The sequence below is a fragment of the Ambystoma mexicanum genome, chromosome 2p (assembly GCF_040938575.1).
Source record: "Ambystoma mexicanum isolate Mex_15411 chromosome 2p, UKY_AmexF1_1, whole genome shotgun sequence".
NCBI lineage: Eukaryota > Metazoa > Chordata > Amphibia > Caudata > Ambystomatidae > Ambystoma > Ambystoma mexicanum.
The window spans coordinates 104,364,605-104,379,497 of record NC_090923.1 but is presented as its reverse complement, the minus strand read 5'-3'; positions in this window follow the sequence as shown (position 1 = coordinate 104,379,497).

Here is a 14,893-nt window from a genome sequence, read left to right as displayed (position 1 = left end):
CAGCGATATTGTTTCGCAATGTTGTAGATTTGGTGATTTTGTATAACACTTGAAAAACTCTCCATACAAATGGAGCTGTGAAAAAAAGAAAAAAAAGATAAAAAGCTTTTTTACTTGTTGAAATATGAAAAATAAATAACTATTTTTGATAAAATGTGGTGCAGTTTATGAGAATTTAATGGTGACTAAACTTTCCTATGGACTTGGGGAAGCAAGGGACCAAGTGAACATTGTGTATTGTTTAAAAGTTCTTGTTTTTTAGAGGGCTGTTCACTATTGGTCATAGAAAATATTACCTCTAGTCTCTCTGAGTTGATTGTGTGTACTGTTCATAGCAGGCATAGATTTGGTCCAGAGTGATACAATTTGGCCTCGCATAATGCAACTGGGACATTCTTAAAGGTCCAGGCCCAACGGGCAATCATGAATAATTACAGTTCAGCGAAAGAAAGCGAATCTAGGCACAAGAAGTAATACTGCTCCCAAAATCCATGCATGACATTTTATTTTTGAATTAAACTGGGATAAATCCTTATGTCAACAGTAGTCAGTTACCCATCATGGGTAACGTCATTTCCAAATCCAGCTGGTCTAGATATCACAACAAGTAGAGCTCTCGTTCGACATCCGTACAAAGCCTGCTGACCCAAGTTCGGATCCTGGCAGGACCAAACTCAGCCCATCATTCACAGCGTTTTAAATGCCAATATTATTACACAAATAAGTGCATGAAAGCCGTTGCATTTGCGCAGCAACTAGAAAGCTCAATTTTGACATATTAACAGAGACTGCTGACACGGGTGCAAACCTCTACAGGGCCAAACACAACCTTTTCAATATTTTTCCAGCCGGCCCGATAGCACAGCGAGTAGAGTGCTCGTTTTGACACCTGTGCACAGCCTGCTGACGCAGTTTCTAATCCCGGCAGGGCCAAACTCAGCCTTTGAGGTCAATAAATGAGCACCACACACCGTGGGTAATAATAAGCCGCACTCCGATAACTGAGGGTTTGTAGCGTTATGTAAATGCTAAATTATTACTTTAATCAAAACAGGCTGAAAGGAAAACATGGGTCCCAAACGAAATTGCGGGAACCCAGCACACTTAGCATCAATCCAAACACCAGCAGCCGCACCACTGCCACAAGTGCCAACAATGCCAGTAACTGCCAGCATAATTGCGCCAACCGCAATCACTGCAGACCCAACAGGTGCTTTAAAAACATGGTTAAGCCCCAGTACAGAACCAGCGGGGCAAACTGGGCAAAGCAGCAGCAACTCAACAGACAGCAATAATTTGCAATGCCCAATTAGAATTAAAAATAAAATCCTTTCAGACTGAAATACTGAATAGATATAAAGGAAGCCTAGCATGGAATATTGACACCACTATCAAGGAAGCCAGTTGGGCCAAAGAGTTCATAGAAATCTTTTTACTGATAAAAGCCCAACGCAAAAGGAAAGATACATTCAGGGATCCCAAAAAATAGAAGAGAAAGCCATAGCCAGAAACGCCCAGAACAGAATTGGGACAACTGGGTACAGGCTTTCGCCATCTTGGCAACAAGATATGAGGAGTAAAATCCCAATGATGGCAGAAAACTATGGGCTTACATAGATAAAATAAGAGAAGTGAAAATCGCTCAGAAAGGGAAGACCTAGCTAGCATATGACATCAGATTTAAGAGAAACATGTCAGAGAGACCAGCCATAGAATGGGACGAGGTCCAAAATGACTTATATATGTTAAACACTGAGCCTCCAGCGGAGGAAGAGGCCTCACAGAACTCCTCCAAAAATAACAAAAATACACAAGGTCCCAGAAACAATGATAATGATAAGCACAAAAAGGGCGAACAGCCCTTTCGGAAGAACCACCCATGGGCGGCTAAGTCTAATACCCACAGGCAGAACAAAAACCACTTGGCAAAAGCCAACATTCCATGCAGGAATTTTGGAAAAAAACAGTGCACCTGCGGTAAGGAATGCTGGTACAAACAAGTTTGCACAAATTGCAACGGTGATTACGCAGCAAGCAACTGCACCAGACTGCCAGCCAAAAATTCTAAAGATTAGCATCACCCATTCAATTTCAACCCCAGACCCGGCACCAGGCAGAACTCCCATCAACCCAATCAATTTTAAAGATGCACTCATGAAATTCCCAGACAGGGAAACCAGCGAGGCAATCTGGCTGGGCCTTACCAAGGGCTTTATCATCCCCTTTAAGGGTACAGGGTCGCAGAGCATCCCTTTGAACCTAAAGTCGACCAGGGACAACCCCCAAATAGTGGAGACCAAAATCAAGAAATAACTGCTTTTTAGGCAGGATTGCAGGACCCTGGGAACACATGCCCCTCAAGGATTATATAATATAAATACTAGGACTGGACCCCAAAAATGAACCAAGGAAAATGAGGCTAATTCACCATCTATCCTACCCCAAAGGCCAATCACAAAACGAGGGCATTCCACTCACGGAATCCGCAGTATCCTACACACAATTCCAGGAGGCGGTAAGACTCATACAGGAATGTGGCAGGAACGCCCTGACGGCCAAACTAGACATCGAATCCACTTTCATACTTTTAACAGTCCACCCAGACTCCCAAACAATGGTTAGGTTTTGCAAATTCTATGTAGACAGATGCCTCCCAATGGGGTGCACAGTATCCTGCGCCCTATTCAAGCAATTCAGCTCCTTTTTCCAATGGGCATTCCAAAAACAGAGACCAGAGACCAAAGTAGTACACTACCTAGATGATTTTATGGTAATGGGCCCAGCAAACTCAGAAGAATGCAACGGGGCCCTGGCAAAATTAGAAGGAATGGCCGCATACTGGGGCATCCCCGTAGCAAAAGAGAAAACGACTAAGCCAGCCAACAAAATAATATTACTGGGCATTGAAATTGACTCTGCACAGGGATTATGCAAGAGCCCGAAAACAAAAATTGCAGAACTCTTGGTGAAAATACAAGCCCTGACAACAAAAGACAAGGGCACAGTTAAAGAAATTCAATCTTTAGCAGGCAGTCTCAACTTCGCTGCCAGAATAATCCCTCAAGGGAGGGTATTTTCCAGAAGCCTGGAACTAAACATCAAATCATACACCAAACCCCACCCACACATCCGACTAGGCGCAGAGGTGAAACAAGATCTAGAAATTTGGGGGAATTGCCTCAAAGATTTCAACGGGACCTCACTTTGGCGAACGCCTTTGAATACATGGACAAAAAGGGTCCTTTTCACGGATGCAGCCGGGAGCAAGAGGTTTGGAGCCATACTAGACACAGTGTGGGTGGCAGGACACTGGCCAAACTCATGGCAACAGGCAGGGTGGACTAAAGACATCACCCTCTTAGAAATATTTCCCATCTGGCTAACATTATACATCTGGGGCAGGCAGCTAGCTAACACGGAACTCTTGGTCTGGTGCGACAACATGGCAGTAGTAGGCTCCATAAACAGAACGTCTAACAAATGCCTTTTAGTACTAAAAGTCCTACGAGCCATCACAGCACTCACACTACAAGAAAACATTGTGGGCAAAGCAAAGCACATCGCTGGGGCAGATAATATCAATGCCGATGCGTTATCCCGCTTTCAGTGGCCAAGATTCCGGGAGCTAGCGCTGCACGCCCGGGAACAGATGACCCCAATACCGGCAGAATGCTGGAAAATTATGGGAAATCAAAAAATAACGGCATCAACGCCAGTGCCAGAGAGCCCAGGCCAGGATGCCCAACAAGAACCAGGCGCCTCAAAAACGGGTGTCAACAAAATAACGGCATCAACGCCAGTGCCAGGGAGCCCAGGCCGGGATGCCCAACAAGAACCAGGTGCCTCAAAATCGGGTGCCAACAAAATAACCGCATCAACGCCAGTGCCAGAGAGCCAAGGCCGGGATGTCCAACAAGAACTAGGCACCTCAAAGACGGGCCAAGAACAATCTAGGCTTACTCACAGAGATGGCAGGGAAAGCGCTGGCAAGCACCACCGGAGCACAGTACAGTAAGTTCTTACAAACAGTATTTAAAGCCACAGGCGTAAACCAATAGAGTTAATAACGATTAAAGACATAGAAATATTTTTAAAATGGGTGCATGAACAGGGCTCTAAGAGGATTGGGCGAAAAGACACCTAGTTGCAATCTCATATTTCTCAAAAATACGGGGTGTTTCAGACCCCACCCAAAGTGCCCTCATTTCCTATGCTTTGAAAGTTTGGGGCAGAATAGAGGGCCCCTAGGTGGACACCCACCGCCCCCTTGATTTCAACAAACTGGTACAAATTGCAAACCAGCTGGAAGCCATATGCTGGCATCCGTATGAGATCTTATTGTTCAAAGCAGCTTTCTTCCTGGCATAGTTCGGGGCTTTCCGTGTGGGAGAACCCATTGCCTCCAGCACCAAGGCCACCAACGGTCTGGGCATCATGGAGGTCAGGGTCAGACAGGAGAGCGTCAGCATAGAAATCCAACAATCAAAAACGGGGGTCTAAAGAACCATCAACATCTGTTGTATTAATGAGGCAGTAAACTGCCCGGTATGTATTACCAACCGCTTTTACACACAAAGACCCAAGGTTGGGGGGAGGTTTTTTGATCCACAAGGACGCCTCGGCACTAAGCCACAACCAATTCAAAGAGGTACTGTTGAAAGCAATCAAAAATGCAGGGTGGGACCCCAAGGGTTTTGGCACCCACTCCTTCAGAACAGGTGCCGCCACCTCAGCATGGCAAAGAGTTTTAGCTCCTCAACAACTAAACAACATAGGGGTTTGGAAGTCAGATTATTACAAAAGATACATCAGACCACAGCCAACATAGCCAGCCACCCCCACTTTTTCTTTCTCCCTCCCTTCATACAGAAACACCAGGCGAAGGGAGGACACTCTCCAAGCAGCAAGGATAGTCGACCACCCTTATTTTCAGGACGGGCCGACGGGCGGAAGAGACCAAAGAAAGGCCACCTTTCAGAAACACCATTTCCTCATGGTGGGGATACAGAGGCCTACGATGGGCCAAGATCCACGAAAGACTAGCAGAGCCGGTCGCATACAGAGAACCACCTGAATTTCTGGTCATACACCTAGGGGGCAATGACCTAGTTTCCATTGGGAGGAGAAATTTATATGAGGACGTGTTCTTCCCTTGCAGGCTTTTCACACAATTAGAAAGGAACGGAAACATACTTCTGGGCCATCCTACCCAGGAAGAAATGGCAAGGGGCCAACTGCTACAAAGCTGTAGACAATTCTAGAAGAAAACTCAACAGTGGCTAGAAAAGTTCTGTATAGCAAGAGGACTGGGCTTCAAAAAGCAACCAGCCATTACACTGGGTGACCCGGACCATTTTCACAAAGACGCCACCCATCTATCAAAACAGGGCATGGAACATTTCTTTTGAGAAATCACAACAACTCTAGCCTCCAGGGGTTTGTTAGTAGGAGATATTTTGGGGGAACGTGGTCAGCCGTCAACCTGCCCACGTGTGGCAGCAGGGGCCAGAGGGGGTAACCTCAGGACCCGGTGCCCAAAAGTATGTTACTATCATGATATGTGATTATTGTTATCTCCATAACCATATCTGTACAATAAAAACCTATGGCCTTTTATTGCCAACACTTGACAAACAATGTGTGAGCCAATTTATTCTGGGTGAGGGCAAGGGATTGGCTAACAAATGTATGCAAACAAAGAAATAAAGCCGGGGGTCAATAGCTGCCGATTATCACGAGACGGACAGCCAGCAGGGAGCTGAAACACTAAATGCCCACCGAAAAGCTACACATCCTTCTTTGTCAGCAAGTGGCTGATGTGGAGGAACCCTTATTAAAAGGCAACAAGGTGATAACATTTCAGTATACCCCAAGGAAGTGATGACCAGAAGGGCTTCAGCAAACCCATCTTGTAAGGTAAGTCCTCATTGTAAGCCCCAGAACGAAAGGAATATTTAAAGGAATATATTGCCGTGTTATAAGACTGCTGACTTGCAACATGGTGGCAGTTGCTGGGGACCACCCTGAGGCTTTAGGCCCTTTTCAACTCAAGGTTAAAAGGCCCTGACGCCATCCTTGTCCCCACCTCCACACCTCATCTGCACCCGCTTCTGCCTGAGACATGCTTTTTTGCAGTAAAGACCCATGATGCTGGTTGCAGCTCATTAAACGCATGCGCTCTTAATGCAGCTCATTAAACGCATGCGCTCTTAATGCAGCACGGTTGAAACATGTCATGAGTTGCAAGATGATCCTAGCTGTAAAAATGAGATCTCTCTGGCCACTCACTCCAGAATGGAGTGGAAAGGCTCCAAGGTTAGGCGACCCCACTACCTAATTCCGTGGCAAACCAAGTCTCTTGTCGAGTGGTTTCGTTTTGCAAATTGCTGCTGTCAGGGGTTTATTGCTAATCTGTTCAGGTGAAGTTTATCAAGACTACAATTCCCAGACAGCATTGGCTTGTTGAATGGAATACTGGAAAAGGAATGACTCTGTGAATTGCAGCCAGCTGATCACCTTGCAAAGCTACAGCTCTTTCCTCTTGATCTTTCAAAATCTCACTACTAAATCAACTTCTATTAGCATGCCTTCTACATCTTTGGGGAAGTCTGTCAACTCAGGGAGAAACCACATGTTCTTCACCCGAAAAGAGCAATAACCACATTTCCTGGTGAATCTGCTCTTGCAGCTGCTTGTGGCATCCAAAAGAGAGTTATACCGCAGAATCTTAGGCCGAAACCAAGGGTCATACACATATTAGAAAATAGTTATTTCCTTGGTCAAATTGGGTAATGAATATTAACCTAAATCCATCCGTCTGCATAAAGAGTAGAGTATTTGCAAAAACTTCATTTTTAAAAATGTGTTCAGATGTAAAAAGACAAAAAAGTGAGAGCATTTTACAAAAATTCAAACCATAGTGAATGTACAACACAGTAAATTATGAGATTGAAAAAATATATACCCCATATAAACAAGTTGAATATAATTTTAATCATTTTACATAGGTCAATATGTACTTAATTTACACTGATTGCAACAAAAGCAATGCAAACATGTTGACTGTAGTTTCGACTTTATGGGGCGAACATATTTAGAACCGCTGTCTTCATCAGGGCTCCACATCAAAGTTAATTTGTCATTATAACAATGATCATGATTTTTCCGTTTACAAAAATCACCAGCATGCCCTGAAATCCATTTTTGTGGTCTTCCCCTCATGGCAATCCTTTACCAAGCAGGTTCCTCTGGTACCAGAATTGTATTCACCCATTATTGATATTACAAGTGTGAGATGTCCCGGTATGTGGTCAGCTGTTTTCATTAGACCAAAATTATCTTTTCCTTCAACATATCTTCTTTTCAAAACCCACAGGACGCAACATTTTGTGAAAAGAATAGCAAAATATTGTGGCACAAATCTGAACACGTGGATGCATTTATGTGTAATTTAAATAGGTAGCCAATAAACGTCCCTATGTGTATCCGAAACAAATATACTACACTTTATGCGAAAAGTATATACTAAATCTTGCTGACTCCATTGCAGCTGCTCTTGCACTTCTCTCCTAATGGATTAAGAGCCCCCACAGAAGAGGTTGAAAAGTTTAACTAATATGTGCGTCTAGTGGGCCATAGCTCCACAAGTTCAGCGGTGTGATAGCGATGTGGCGGTTATTCATTACAGACAATTGTTTTGGCAGTCATTTAATCACAGTCATGAGTATTATCCCAAAACTGAAGGATTTATCTCTAGGAAGATGCTGGAGGTAAATCCTTCACTTTAAGGTCAAACATGGCTGGTTTTACCACTGCGGAATTACCGCTCACAGTAGACCCGACAAATATCTACATGGAGTCCTGTGGACTCCAAAATATAGGGATTTACACCACCAATACAATCACTTGTAATCTGGCAGTAATTCTGTAGGACCGAGTGGCTGTAACAGTAATCAATGTTGGTGGCCATGTTGATGAATGGCTGCCAACCTCATAATGAGGCCTGTCCTTCTGCCACATTCCAAGGAGTGTTAGATGGGTCCAATCTTGCTCCTCTTGACCAGTGTTAAGGAAAGTGGCAGATTTGGGTAATTCCTTTGGTACGCTGGGCTGAAGGGTAACTGTGGGGGTCTTTGTCGTGTAGAACAGAGAAAGCCTGATAATTCTGGAGAACCTGCACACCAATATTACTGGTCACTTGCCCCAGTAATATTTATTTATTGGTTGGCTGATTGGTTCTTATTTGTTGCGAACATAGCACCGGAGTGCATAAGCGCAGTGTAATATAACACAGTAACACGATTCATTAAAATACACATAAATAAAATACACGCAATAGACACTGTGGCAATGCCATCTTCCCTTTCGTTTGAGAATGAGGTGGGGCAGTCGCCACAGGAGCTTGCCCCAATATTTTCCAAAGGCTTCCAGTAAAGTCTAGTGCGACATGACATCAAGCAAGATCTTGTTAATAACCATTTTGACATCAAGATGTCAGGCTTGTTCAATTGAATTATATAAATTTGACCACTCTATTCCCCCACCTTCTGTTACTACAACATTCACCTTCAGGCGCTGTCTTTCCTTGGCCACACCAGGCTTGGCTCAGTATTGGCAGTCACAGAATCCTTGGCTACACCACTCTTGGTTCAGGATTGGCAGTCACAGAATCCTTGACTACACCATTCTTGGCAGTCACAGAATCCTTGACTACACTGTCACAGAATGTTTAACTACACCAGTGTTGGTGCAGTATTGGCAGTCACAGAATCCTTGACTACACCACTCTTGGCTCAGGATTAGCATGCAAAGAATCTTTGACTGCACCATCACAGAATCCTTGACTACACCACTCTTAGCTCAGGATTGGCAGTCACAGAATCCTTGACTACACCACTCTTGGTTCAGGATTGGCAATCACAGAATCCTTGACTACACCACTCTTGGCTCAGGATTGGCAGTCACAGAATCCTTTACTACACTGTCACAGAATCCTTGACTACACCAGTCTTGGCTCAGTATTGGCAGTCACAGAATCCTTGACTACACCAGTCTTGGCTCAGGATTGTCAGTCACAGAATCCTCGACTGCACTGTCACAGAATCCTTGACTACACCACTCCTGGCTCAGGATTGACAGTCACACAATCCTTGACTACACCTGTCTTGGCTCAGTATTGGCAGTCACAGAATCCTTGACTACACCACTCTTGGCTCAGGATTGGCAGTCACAGAATCCTTGACTACACTGTCACTCAATCCTTGACTACACCAGTCTTGGCTCAGTATTGGCAGTCACAGAATCCTTGACTACACCACTCTTGGCTCAGGATTGTCAGTCACAGAATCCTTGACTACAGTGTCACAGAATCCTTGTCTACACCAGTCTTGGCTCAGTATTGACAGTCACAGAATCTTTGACTACACCACTCTTGGCTCAGGATTGGCAGTTCCAGAATCCTTGACTACACTGTAACAGAATCCTTGACTACACCACTCTTGGCTCAGGATTGGCAGTCACAGAATCCTTGACTGCACCGTCACAGAATCCTTGACTACACCACTCTTGGCTCAGGATTGGCAGAATTATTGACTACACCACTCTTGGCTCAGGATTGGCAGTCACAGAATCCTTGACTGCACCGTCACAGAATCCTTGACTACACCACTCTTGGCTCAGGATTGGCAGTCACAGAATCCTTGACTACACTGTAACAGAATCCTTGACTACACCACTCTTGGCTCAGGATTGGCAGTCACAGAATCCTTGACTGCACCGTCACAGAATCCTTGACTACACCACTCTTGGCTCAGGATTGGCAGTCACAGAATCCTTGACTGCACCGTCACAGAATCCTTGACTACACCACTCTTGGCTCAGGATTGGCAGAATTATTGACTATACCACTCTTGGCTCAGGATTGGCAGTCACAGAATCCTTGACTGCGCCGTCACAGAATCCTTGACTACACCACTCTTGGCTCAGGATTGGCAGTCACAGAATTCTTGACTGCACCGTCACAGAATCCTTGACTACACCACTCTTGGCTCAGGATTGGCAGTCACATAATGAACATTCTGAAGTTTCACCTGGAGTACAGAGTAGAAAGTTGCCCAGGCAAAATGCAAAACCTCCAAAGGTCCAAGATTGCCTGAGAGCACATTGTGCAGTAACTTACAATTCTCCAAAGCTATTTCCAAATCACAACCTGATTATTACAACACTTGCGGGCATACCCACTGTTACGAATGAAGGTGCTCGAGGCAGCAGGGTCAGACGGGGCAGTTCCTTTATTCTTATTCTTCATGTGAGTACATGAGATGATAAGGACCTAGGACAGGAACAGAGAGAGAGGGGGTGGGGGGCACGGGCTCCCCCCACCCAGGCCACATCTCTAACTGCCACGGGTGGAACAGTCATCCACAACAGCATTCCAACACTAACAGAACATTCAACATGTGACCTCATTCAGACCCTGCAGACACTCTAGACAGGACATAACACATCTCCCTTACTTCACTGAACAACACACAACAGGACACAACACCCGCTGCCTGCCTTTTAAAGAACTATAGTCCACCTAACAGGACTGACACGCAGCATGCCATCACAAAACATTCTTCCCCACTGTACCCCTCCCTCCCTGAGTTTGTAGCATCTATTTCCCACTTTTCCATCCTCTCATTTTCTCCTTCCTCATTTTCTTTCTTCTAGCCGACAATCGTCTGACTTCTGCTGGCGGGTGCACAGAACGCCACTCCAAAGACAAGCCTAGGCGCCGTGAGACTACTATGGTTGTAATGTGGCACAGTCTAAAAGCATATTAACATAGCATAAATGATATAAACTGCTGCTGGGCTCCTCAGCTTCAATGCATGATTTCGGACTCTGCACAGCCCTATTGATCTTTCATTGGCACCGGCCTGTTCCTAGGTTCTCCATATGCCACAGAGTACCAGTGAAATGTTTGGTCACCATTGGCAATAGCCAACATTCCTTTCACAAGTCTGGCATATATAGAATTCGCCTCTGTTATTGTGTGCTTTGCATAGGGCACTTTGCTGGTAATACAACAACCAGCCGGCGCAGGATGTGTTCATCTGAAGAACGCCATATGCACAGTTTAGGTTCTCCTCTTTGGACTCAGAATCCTTGAGTTTCAGCTCCTTACCCCTGCACAACAGTAGGACAAATCTTGTGACCTTGGACAAATCATTTGAAGAGCCTGCACCTCATTTCATTTATGTTCCATTATTCAGGAAACTCGTAGGCACACATTGAGGTTTCGCCTACCTGTTAACTCATCATCCATTTTGTTTTGTGCAAACTGACCTCTTTTGTTTGTTCTAGTCCCAAATCGAGCTGTCATCCTGCCTCAATAAGTGTGAAGGGGAGCTGCCTGCTGACCAGTGCCATGTGGGAATGTTGATGTGTTATAGAAAAGGGCCCCCTTCAGACCTAGTCTCTTTCTTGATGTTTGTTCTTCATATTGTTGAAAGCCCATGCCTTCTTTGGATGCAGCATGAAACATCCTTAGGTGATTAAACATCTAAAGAAGTACCCTTCGCTCACAGCAGTTTGTATTTATTTTATACCAACATTTACATATTTCCCAGTCATTGTTGCAGAGAGATTTCTCTCATGTTCAGTGCAATCTTCAAATGCCATTTGCATACCGCGGCTGCCAAACCTTGTAACTTACACATAGTGGGGCCTTGTTATATTTGTACTTAATTGAAAACAGATCCCGTGTGTGCAATTGTTGTCATTTGCACTACAAAGCATAAATAGAGGGGTTCAGAAGCAGGCAGAGTCACCTTTACGCCTACTTTTTGCAAATTGTGTGTACACTGCCTCCTCTGTAGGCAGCTTTTGCAATGGAACTCCAGGGAATCCGCCTGTTTTTAGCAGGCGTAAAAGCAGGCACATTCTGCAGGAATCCCATGCATTACCGCCAGCATAGACATCAGACACTGGCGGCAATGCTTGTGGATTTGTATGGCCAGGTGGATGAGGATAGCAGAAGTGTTAATCCTGCTCTGTGCCGCCGCTGTGCCATACAAATAAAAGACAAATCTGGCGAAGTGTAAACGCATGCGTAAAAGCTTTTTTTTTTTTTAGTATTCTCATTTTTATTAAACCACTGTTTATAACAATACAACACGACAAGCACAGGCCAGGAAATAACAAGAGAATAGAGAAACGAATTACAGCAGATTCAAGAGCTTTCCCCGGATTCCTTCACACTGATTCTTCATCAAGCAGAGGCCAGGAAATAACAAGAGAATACAGAAACGAATTACAGCAGATTCAAGAGCTTTCCCCGGATTCCTTCACACTGATTCTTCATCAAGCAGAGGCCAGGAAATAACAAGAGAATAGAAAAACAAATTACAGCAGATTCAAGAGCTTTCCTCGAATTCTTTCACACTGATTCTTCATCAAGCAGAGGCCAGGAAATAACAAGAGATTAGAGAAACGAATTACAGCAGATTCAAGAGCTTTCCCCAGATTCCTTCACACTGATTCTTCATCAAGCAGAGGCCAGGAAATAACAAGAGAATAGAGAAACGAATTACAGCAGATTCAAGAGCTTTCCCCAGATTCCTTCACACTGATTCTTCATCAAGCAGAGGCCAGGAAATAACAAGAGAATAGAGAAACGAATTACAGCAGATTCAAGAGCTTTCCCCGGATTCCTTCACACTGATTCTTCATCAAGCAGAGGCCAGGAAAAAACAGGAGAATAGAAAAACAAATTACAGCAGATTCAAGAGCTTTCCTCGGATTCCTTCACACTGATTCTTCATCAAGCAGAGGCCAGGAAATAACAAGAGATTAGAGAAACAAATTACAGCAGATTCACGAACTTTCCCCAGAAACCTTGACACAGATTCTTCTTCAATTTACACAAACAAACTCTTTCCAACAAGGACATTTTGCGAAGATCCTCAGACCACCCAAAAGTGTCACTCTTACCATCTTAGCAGATAGTGTAGCCCTGAAAAACTAACATTTCTGGGGATATGACAGATCTTTCAGGAGAACGTCTTCGCCCAAATGAATGGTCTGAAAATAAAAATCCAGGTCTAACAATAGGACAATATTCGTGGTTTCAGTTACTTCAGTCAAAAATGTTCTTACTTTACTGCATTCCCATATCACGTGGTCAAAGGATTCCACCCTGTGGCCGCAGGCCCACAGTCCCCTGGGTCATTCAAACCCCTAGCGAACGAGATGTCGTTGAGGATTTCTATCTGCCTCACTCTCTCTGCACGATTCGACGAGGTCTAAGATACTTACCTGCAAAGATTGTTCAATAATTCTTATGCATTCCTTTCATACTTCACCATGAGAAAAACAAACTCTATTTAGGAGAATCCCCAGTGGGCCTGATCTTGCAGATCCAGCGGATGAATGAAAGTGGAGGTCAATGTGGCAGTAAACCTTTACTACCGCTTTTTCAGGTCTGCAGGGAGGTTCCTGGATTTCACAGGGAGATCGGTGAAGCTGAACGTACGGTACGGCCAGCTTGTGCAATCCGCCTGCTAAATCCACTAGGTTTATCTCCTGCATGAGGTCTCCCTTGCTACCAAAATGCCATATCATATCATACCCTTAAAAGGGGTTTTACATCGAGGCTCACGAGCATGTGGCTCTTTGTTTCTGGAGTGGCTGGTTTTCTAATTGGCTATAGCGAGTACAATAGCTCAGTGGTGTAAGTGCTATATAATAACACATCATTATCATTTGGCCTTAGACGTCTGCTTGCATTCACAGTAATTTGATAATATCGGCGTATACACACTGATATTAACGAAACATATGGTGATCCATTCTTGTATGAAATGGATATCACTTTACAGTGATATCAGAACCATATTTATAGTAGTGCACTCAGAAAAATTGCTATGTGGTGCCACTTCTGTTTTGTCATTGGGTGAAAGGTCGTGTTCCATCGCTTCCCATGATGTCACTTTGGGGTCGGGGCAAATAATATCACTTCCTGTGATGTCATCAGAGGTCAAGGGTCATGTGATGTCACCTCCGCTAGCCCTGGCATTTTGGTGAAATGACGTTGCAGCAAGAATCCCCTACTTTCAATGTACTCATCCCAACGCACCTAATCCTGTTTTGAAGAATGTTTTTTAACAATTTTTCCGCAACTCTGTAGACAGCAGGTTGGGATTAGGCATATAGAAAGGAGGAGTGGGGAGATTTAGTAGAGGGTGGTGCGGAGATCTCCACTCGCATTTTGCAGAAAAAATTGCTACAAAAAAGCAGTGGAGCGGAACTCAGTGAGTTGGGATGTGAGGAAATCTACAAGTTCCCAGGTGCCAGTGTGAGCATCAATTATGCAGAGCTGGCTTTGAAAGCATCATCTCTTTGGTGGGTACTTTCTAATGATGTTTTATGGTGCAGATTTGTCAGGGTAAGTAACTTGATACATATTCTGATGACTGCCCCAATGCACAGCATCACTGACTTTGGCATCCTTTGCTACTTGTTTCTCCAATGGGCGAGCGGCAGTCAGTGGGGCTCACTGCGATTTCACCAAAGACGTGTGGGTAATGTAGCGAACAGATTCCTAGTAGTTTATCAGGCAAAGGTATTTTAAATATCCGCCTATGCTTCTGAGGTCTGTGATATCTGTCCAGCTCCTTTCAGGAGCTTTCTGAAAACTACATTTTTTATACAGATGTGGAGGTTGGCATGGGAAACCTGGAGGTGGTGTCACAGGTTGAGACTGCCCTCCTCCCCATTTCATATCAGTTTGTCATTAAGACATTGATTGTCTGGGAAACGCTAACAGTAAACCAAACGGCTCCCTATCCCAGAACACTAGTATGGATCTTTGTGGTTTTGGCGATACCAGAACCCTAGTATGGATCTT